Raw genomic sequence first — 8,694 nt, 5'->3', positions numbered from 1 at the left:
AAATTTTGGGCTAGTTGACTTAATTGTTTTTCTATGTTTTGAATACTAGCTTGTTGATTTCTAAAATTTGATTCTAATTGTAGAAATCTTTCCGAGTTTTTCTTTTCAATGTCGGAGATGAGGCGAGATACAGTATCTTCAAGCCTTTCTCGTCCACCTTGTTGTTGAGTGAAATTTTGTGACTCATTTCTTGGTTGTTGAAAGTTTGTTCGTTGGTTTTGTTGGTTACTACTATTGCCGGGTTCTCTCCAACCAAGATTAGGATGATTCCGCCATCCTTGGTTGTAAGTGCCCGTTGGAGGACCCGGCGGCCTAGGTCTATTGTCAATGTAGCTTACTGACTCTTGTTGATTGTCCGTTTCTTTCATACAACTCCAATTTTCATGTGGCCCACCACACCCTTCACAAGCCATAACCGAGACCGTTTTTGTCATTTCCAATTTTTTTTATTTTTGAAGAAAGGGCCTCGATTTGGGCTTGTAAAGAAGTGTTTTCATCAACCTTATGGGCCCCCGGGGCAATAGATTTATTGCCTCGGGGAGTGTGCCACTGGAAATTGGTTTGAGCAATTTCTTCAATTTGGTTATATATTTCATGCGGGCGGCGATTACCTAAAAGTCCCCCGGAGCTAGAGTCAAGTGTCTGCCATGTGTGTGGCAACAACCCATTATAGAAAGTGGATACTTGTTGCCATATCGCAAGGCCGTGATGTGGACACTTTCGCAATAGTTCCTTGAACCTTTCCCAAGTTTCATTTAAGGATTCCCCGTCCTCTTGTGAATATGTATTAATTTCAGTCATTAATTTAGCCGTTTTAGCGGGAGGGAAATACTTATATAGAAATTTTTGGGCTAGTTCATCCCAAGTGTTTACCGATCCAGCTGGAAGGGCGTTAAGCCAAGCTTTTGCTTAGTCTTTTAGTGAGAAAGGAAACATTCGAAGGCGGATGGCGTCATTTGATGCTCCATGGATCCGAAAGGTATCACATATTTCTAGGAAATTAGTAATATGTAGATGGGGATCCTCGTCCGCAAGCCCATGGAAGGTTGCGGAGTTTTGGAGCATTTGTATCAAATGCGGCCGAAGTTCGAAGTTATTGGCTTCAACATTCGGTGCATTGATAGCGGCGCCGAGGTTACCTATGGTGGGTCGTAGATAATCCATGAGAGTACGTTGATCCGCCATTGGAAGTGGATTTCCCGAAACCTTCTCTTGGTTTTTGGCCTTTAGTCTTTTTCTGAGAAAGCGTTCGGGTTCTTCTAGAGGTTCTTTTATGTCCTTATTAGAACTGGAGCTAATACACTACGTAGGGGTGGCGTCTGGTTCCAAGTCCTGCAATAAAAACAAAAAAGAATGCTGGTCAGAAGGTTCACCACGGCCCCGTGCTCAGTGAACACGGCCCGTGGTCGGAGTTACAGTGATTGTTTTCCAGATCCCAGTTATTGGAGAGTTGGACACGGCCCCGTGTTGCACCGACACGGCCCCGTGGTCAGCCTTCTGTAACTTGGAAAACTAAAAACTGCCAGTAACAATGCTGGGCACGGCCCGTGTCCGACCAGGCACGGCCCGTGCTGAGCTCTGCAGAAGCTGAAAAACTAAGAAAATCCTAAAAAATAAAAAAGAAAAATAAAAATATGATTAGGCCGTTGATTCCTAACTTTCTTAAAATCCTTGTGTCCCCGGCAACGGCGCCAAAAACTTGATGCGTGTGTAGTGTAATATATTTTAGATGTATATTTTAAGCCCTTTTTACACTTTTAGCCAAGTTTTAAATTTATCAAACACGATATTCACTAACACTAAACACACATATGGGCAAGTGCACCCATCGTGGACGTAGTATAGTGTTGGTAAGATACCGAGGTCGTCCAAGGACACAAGAGCTTTTAGTACCGGTTTATCCTCAACGTCTAATCAAATAAAAAATGTTAGAAAAGATTTTTAAACTAAGAAAATAAAAACTAACTAAATGCTGAAAAATAAAATAAAAAATAAAAACAGATAGACAAGATGAATCACTTAGATCCGACTCGTGTATTAGTATAACCTTTGATTATTTTCGCAGTTTTGCACTTGTTTAAGAGATTATCTTAGTTATTGTAGTAGGCCCCTCTTTTGAAGGCGACGTTACCCTCAACCCAGTAGTTTGAGTCAGCAAGGATACAATCCTAAAGGGTCGGATTATTGAAAGATAATGAATTAAGTTATTAATGCAAATTATGGTAGGCCCCTCTTTTGGAGGTGACGTTACCCTCGACTAAGTAGTCTGAGTCAGCAGGGATACAGTCCTAAATAGCCGGGTTATAGTATTAATAGTAGTTAACTTATGAGGGGGTCAAAGAGTTTGGATCCCCGCCATCCAATACCTATGGGCATTGAAGGAGATCCTACTAAATTTGACCCAGGTCCCTTGCAGGACCTCTAAACGCTGAACAAGGGCAAGACCCTTACCAAACCGTTCCCTTAACCCCCGACCAGGTAGCCAACATACCTCCATATAGACCGTGGAGATATGAATGGTGAAAATCTTTTATTTTATATAGACAGTAAAATAATGCCAAGACACCACGGACAAACGATAAGGAAAGATCACCTTTAACATAAGCAACTAGTTATTAAAGTCATTAATACAAAACAAAATAAAAAGTGCAAAAGATTGAAAATAAAAAGTATTATACTAAACACTTGTGTTCACCAAGTGATGTAAGAGACTTAGGCAAACATGGCCTTGATTGTCAAGAACTCTTACGATCAATCTTGGATCCCGAGACGACTCACACACTCTATGATGGACAATGGATGATGGTGGTGGATGATGGTGTTGTGATGGTGGTGGGTGGTGGATGAAGTGTGAGAGAGGTGGTGTGCCAAGGGATGAGTTGCAATGAAACCAAGCACTCCTATTTATAGGCTGAACAGAAGGCTGGGCACGGCCCCGTGTCCGTTGGACACGGCCCAGTGCCTGTCTGACACTCTCTCTCTTCATTAATTGTAATTCACAATTACAATTAATGCGCCTGCTGTACTTTCGCCACGCCCCCGTGTTCACTGGGCACGGCCCCGTGGTGGGCAATAGAAGCTTCTATAGGTTTGTCTTTTCTGCTGCTTCTTGGGCACGGCCCCGTGCTGGCTGAGCACGGGGCGTGTTCAGTCTTCTGCCTTCTCTATTTTGCTTGGGAGGATGCTGTTGAGGGGTCGGGCAATCCACTTATGTTCCTTTTCTTGTATTTATGTTAGATTTAGCTGTCTTTTTGCTTCTTTTGTGAATTTGAGCTCATTTAATCCTGAAAATACAAAAGGAAGACAAAAACACTCTTTTTCCAACATTAGTACTTAAAAAGGGTTAGTTTTATGCCTCATTTGATGTAATTTATATGTTGCATTTTACACACATCACGAAGCTTTTAACAACTTATCACGGTTTAAGATCTGATCTTCAACACTTCTGACTCTACCAGTCAGTTCTTCAACCTTCTTACCACTAAGGTAAGCAATTGTACTACAAACTTTGCACTCTTTCATGTAATTTTTGCAGTTGTTATCAGATTTAACATTCTTCCCTGACTCATGTGTACCGTTTGTACTGACCTTGTTTTTGGATTCAGTTCCAGAACCAGAAACTACCTCTAGTTCTTTCACAGTAAGAACCTTGTCAGCCATCTTCTTCAAGTTTCAGCGGTGAATTCTTGTGATGTATCAATAATTCCTTCATCAATCTTCTTTGGCTGCGGCTCTTTTTCTGTCTCTTTTTCTTTCTCATCAGATTCTCCTCCTCCCCACCATTCTCTCTGTTTGGCTTCTTCTTCATCAGCAAGTTGTTTGGTGAGAACTTCAGTATCAACAGTATCTGGATCCACAGCTATGTTTCCATTTGGATCAAGATAACATTCTCTATCAGGATCCCATCTCCTTGCTTTCTTTGCTTCCATCCAGGTACGATAGATTTTGCTTTTCATGACTTGAGCTGTTTCCTTCCTATTCACATACTTCACTTCTTGAGATCTGTTATCTTTAAACGGAACAATCTTTGCTACTGCAAACGCATAACCAACTGCGTCTTCCTCAGGCAAAACATCACTCCAATCAACCTTCATCGTCATGAAAAACTGCAAGCGCCCTGGATTTTTCTTTGGGTGCCTCCTCTATCTTCTTCATCCTGGGAGGTTCTGCTTTATTCTGATTGTAAATCGCTCTTTTGTAATAATCCTCTCGAAAAGGATTTGCAGTATCATCAGTGTAAGCATTTCTGCACTCACGTTTAAAGTGACCTTTCTGTTTACATTTAAAGCATGTCACTTTTGACCTGTCAAAGCCTAACTTGGTAGAAGGTCCACCAATAGACTGTCTTCCAGTAATCTCCATGAATCGCTATGCTCTTCTTACTGCACTTGCCATACACCACCTTATATCGATCAATTCCATCTCCTCAGGGTCGATTTGATCGTAATCTTCCTTTGTTAGGTTGGTGTTGCCTATCTTTCCTGCAACGAGACTTTCGTACGATTCCAACACAGACGCTAAAAACACCATCTGTTGCTTAGCAGATTCTTCACTGAAATTCTGACCATTTTTCAAATCCACAGCAATGTTGCATTGAAATAGATTCTTTTGTGCATATTGATTTGAAGAATTCGACGAAGAACCACCATGATAGCCACTGCTAGGAGTTTCTTGAATCATTGTGTTTGAACTTTCTACTGAAAAAGCTGTCTTTGGAGATGCAGTCTTTGGGATCATACTGCCTCTGTAATACAACTCCACATTCTACTGATAAGATGTGTTATTGGACTTTATTGGATTTTTTGATCTCCAATTCATGGCTTTCTAGTCTTTCTATAAGCAGATCAACCTTCAAATCAGCTGGCTTTATCGTATTCTTCAGCATCAATGCAAAATACTGCCAATCTTGCTCATTCGGTAATGCATCAAACAATTTGTCTACCAGCTCTTCTTGAGTGTAAATGATGTCATGTCTAGCAAGCTCCATCTTTAGATGCCCAAACCTTTCAATCATCTTGGAAACAGACTCGTTCTTTAAACAACCAAACAAATCAAACTCTTTTCGTAACAGTTTCTTTTTGTTCTTAACTATTTCAGCACTACCGATACATTTTATTTTTAATTTTTCCCAAAGGTCTCTCGAATCTTTGTATTCGATCAGTGCGATAATGTCATCTAGGACAGATTGGTGAAGCAGAGCAATGCACTTTTGTTCAGCAACATATCTTTCAATTTGATTTTCTTCCAAGTTTTCATAGTCTGATCTCCCCAAATCAAAACCATTTTTTAAACTTCTCCAACTGGAATATGCAAACGCTTTAAGCTATTCCTGAAATCTTGTAGCCCACCTGTTGTAATCTTTAATAGCCATCAACTTGGGTGGCTTGTTGTATGTTCCATATGCACTGTCTACACTCATAGCATCCCAAAGAATTTTCTTTGCACTTGGTGTTGGTGTAGTTTCACTCGTGTTGTTTGATGTGCCATCTCCCGACCCACTAGTAAATGCAAAAACATCACTAAATGGATTCATGAAATCATCCATCTTTCAAGTACCTGAAATAATCAACAAACACTTAGAAAAATTTTGGAATTTTGAAAAATTTGCACTTTCAAACGAAATTAGTTGAAGCGGAATTACTTCAAACGGAATTCCTACTCAAACGGGATTAAGAGTTTCAAACAGTATTACCAATTTCAAACGAAATTATCAAACAGAATCTAATTCCGTGTGGAATTAGGTCAATTTCAAATGAAATTAGGTATCTTGAAACGAAATTAGGTACTTTGAAGCGGAATTCGTAAATCCGTTTGAACTTTCAAGCGAAATTAAGTATCAAGTGTAATTCCGTGCGGAATTACAGTAAAATTCTCAAATGAAATTAGCATGACGTCATCATTTTCGAATCTGTTTTCAAGCGGAATTACAAGTTTTATCCAATTTTTATCGAATTAAGGTCCAATTCTTTCAAGGATTACTTAAAACTGTGTTTCGCTTGATATATGTGAATTTTAAGCCATTTCAACCGTTAAATTTTGATCAAATCAGAAAAGAAGGTGTAGAAGTGAGAAAATTCGATGAAATCAAGCTGAATTGGTATGAACTCCTCGTCTTGAGCTCTGATACCACTTGTTGGATCGTCGTGTGACCCTAACGAGTCAATCCGAGGAGTTCAGCATCAAAAACAAAGGCGGAATCAATGTAATTGACGCAAAATAGCTTGTTCCTTTCTAATTATCTTCTTATTGATTGATTCTGAGCTTTTTACAATTCTGATAACAATTCGGCAGCACCTCGGCTCAGAGACTATGGTCTAATTCTGTGTGATATGACACGACAGATCAAGTATTTATAGGTGATCTAATTCCGCACGAAACTACTTCAAGCGGAATCACATGTTCATGCGAAATCAACTAATTTCATGCGGAATCACTAATATCGCATGAAACCCTTAATTTCGTTTGAAATGACATAAAACCCATTTCAAGCGAAATTACCTAAAATACTTGTTTTCTTGATTTCCGTGCCCTGATCTAACTTATACAATACAAGACTCTTTAAAGACGAAGTTAACAGACATCAGTGCACCAACAATGAGGTTAAACTTCCAGAATCAATCGACGTCACATTCACTTCATTATTTGATGAAGACAGTGTCCAATCAGAAGTTGTTAAAAGTATGGTTGAAAATGTTTTAAAATCTGAAAGCGACACAACTGAGGATGAAGAATGCTTTTTGGATAAATATACTCCGAAATCAACATCCAAAAACAACTTAAGTAAAGAACCTAATCTTGTGATGTACAAGATGTCGGGATCAGATAAGTTGTATTCGGACCTTGAATTTCCTTTGGAGAATGTGAATGTTGACAAATTGAAAAATGTGTTCAAGTTGGTTGAAATTGATGTGTTGGAAATTGAAGGTTTGAAACGTTCCAAGAGGCAATTAAACTTTGAAAAAGATAAGGCTTACTATAAAAAACCTGTTGTGCCACCACGTTTTTCAAACAAAAATCAAAACAAATGGTTCGGTGGATATCAAGGTGGTAAGAATTACCAAAGAAGGAATGTTCAAAACAAAAAGTTTGTTGAGAAAAAGGTTTTGTGAAAAGTTCAAGTTCAAGCTCTCTTTCTGAGCAAGAATCTGATTTTTTTTTTCAAAATCAAATGAAGAGTTCTTTGAGAAGAAGGCTTCACAGCCTTAGACTGAAGGTACAAGTCGGGAAATTGATACCCGTACATGCTTCAAGTGCAACAAAGTTGGACACATTGCACGAAAGTGCACCAACTCGAAGCCTAAGTCTGTGGTTGTCAAGAATTCGAAAAGGAAAGATGATGTAAAAGGAAAAGCTCCAATGGTTGTTGAAAAGAAAGTTTTGAAAAGAGAAAACACTAAATTCAAAACTGAACTCATAAAGAATGTGGTAACTAAAACTGATAAATTTTACAAACGGGTTGCGTCATCTCAACAAGCGTGGAAGCCAAAGTCTGTTGAAAAGAAAACAAGTTCTCCAAAACCAAAGGTTTCAGAGTCTGCAAAACAATCATCTTCTACCACGCCGGTAAAGATCAATGTTCCTTTGGATTTCTATGAGAAACTTGAAAAACAAAAGTCTACTTCTGAAAAGAAGGATGTTCCAAAGAAAGACCAATCATCTGGTTAACTTTACAGATAAGGAATGTTTGATTTTGAAACCAGGGTTTGTTGTTCCTGAATAATGGGTTATCATGAGAGCACCAAGAGTCAATGATCTGTACGTGTTGGACATGAGCGTAGCTACTACTACCACGGGTCAGGCTCATTGCTTCATGTCAAGAACAACGGAAAAAGAATCGAAATTGTGGCATCGAAAGATGGGCCACATTCACCTGCGAAAAAAGAATCACCGGGTGCACAACGACTTAGTAACTGGTGTTCATTTGAAAAGTTTCCATCTGGAAGGGGAGTGCATTAGCTGTATCAAAGGCAAGCAAAAGAAGAAATCACATCCTCAAAAGAAAGTTAACTCTATTTCGAGACTGTTAAAGAGACTTCATATCGATCTTTTTGCTCCAGTGAACGTCAAAAGCATAACTGGTGATCTCTACTGTCTAGTAGTAACAGACGACTACTCCAGATTTTCGTGGGTATCATTTCTGAAGTCAAAGGATGAGACATTCGAAAGTTTGATGGGGTTGTTCCGAAAAATTGAAAACTTGTACCAAACACGAATCAGAAGAATCAGGATTGACAACGGTACAGAGTTTAAGAACAACAACATGGAAGAGTATTGTGATGAGAGAGGAATATTGCAAGAGTTTAGTGCTCCTTACACTCCACATCAAAATGGAGTAGCAGAAAGAAAGAACAGGACGCTAATTGAAACGACCAGAACGATGCTTGCTGATTCGAAATTACCAGTCAACTTTTGGGCAGAAGTAGTGTCAGCCGCTTGCTATACACTCAACCGGGTTCTCACAGTGAAGAAATTCAACAAGACGTGTTTCGAGCTGATAAACAACCGCAAACTGAACCTGAAGTATCAACCGTTTGGGACTCCCTGTACTGTTCTAGAGCCTTTTGGAAAGTTTGGTCCAAAGAGCATCGAAGGAATATTCGTGGGTTACTCAAGTCCATTAAAACGAGTTTTTGTTCCAAGTTTAAAGCGGATCATTGAAGTACATAATGTTGAATGCCAAGGTTATACAATGCC

The 8,694-nt window shown here is 39.3% G+C and overlaps 1 non-coding gene across 1 annotated transcript; it reads left to right on the top strand.

Annotated features, from left to right (window-relative positions):
* Positions 1-700: 700 nt before the first annotated feature.
* LOC118490992 lies at positions 701-807 on the top strand. The gene has a single exon (XR_004890217.1). It is a non-coding gene; the product is annotated as a small nucleolar RNA R71 (small nucleolar RNA).
* The last annotated feature ends 7,887 nt before the right edge of the window (positions 808-8,694 follow it).

The sequence above is a fragment of the Helianthus annuus genome, chromosome 3 (assembly GCF_002127325.2).
Source record: "Helianthus annuus cultivar XRQ/B chromosome 3, HanXRQr2.0-SUNRISE, whole genome shotgun sequence".
Lineage (NCBI taxonomy): Eukaryota > Viridiplantae > Streptophyta > Magnoliopsida > Asterales > Asteraceae > Helianthus > Helianthus annuus.
Note: the sequence above shows the minus strand (reverse complement) of the source record. Positions and strands in the feature narration are given on the sequence as shown.